Below are 367 nucleotides of genomic sequence, written 5' to 3'. Positions count from 1 at the left end.
CAGCTCCTGCTGCGGGAGCTGTGAAAGACGGCAGGGGCCGACGGCACCGGCCCCTCTCCCGTAGCGCATTTCCCCCGGCATCTGCTCCTGCTGCATCCTCCGCTACCCGGGATTGGGTCTGATGGAGAGCAGCAGCCTTCTCTCTCACTTATATAAGGAACTCCTCTCCAAAACATTAACTCTTTCTGGACAAGAGCTGTTCCGGTTCGAGCAGGGGCAGCGCTGCCTGGGGTCGGCCATTTGGAGCCCCGGGGAAGCGGAGTTAAACCGAGACACAGGACTGCGAGCGCCCGCCTGCGTTCCCCAGCCGGCCCCAAAATCTGCCCTGTTCTGACAGCAAGCAGAGGTGGGACAGACGGGTTCCTCC

General features: G+C 62.1%; 1 protein-coding gene across 1 annotated transcript in view; it reads left to right on the top strand.

Moving 5' to 3' along the window:
- The first annotated feature begins 6 nt into the window (after nt 1-6).
- Nucleotides 7-367, top strand: part of DUSP14 (dual specificity phosphatase 14) — a 5154-nt gene continuing 4793 nt past the window's right edge. The window contains exon 1 of the mRNA XM_009638291.2: nt 7-346. The gene's annotated coding sequence lies outside the window, so the exon portion shown is untranslated. The remainder of the gene's footprint in view (nt 347-367) is intronic.

This window comes from Egretta garzetta, unplaced genomic scaffold, assembly GCF_000687185.1.
Source record: "Egretta garzetta isolate BGI_Z169 unplaced genomic scaffold, ASM68718v1 scaffold890, whole genome shotgun sequence".
NCBI lineage: Eukaryota > Metazoa > Chordata > Aves > Pelecaniformes > Ardeidae > Egretta > Egretta garzetta.
Note: the sequence above shows the minus strand (reverse complement) of the source record. Positions and strands in the feature narration are given on the sequence as shown.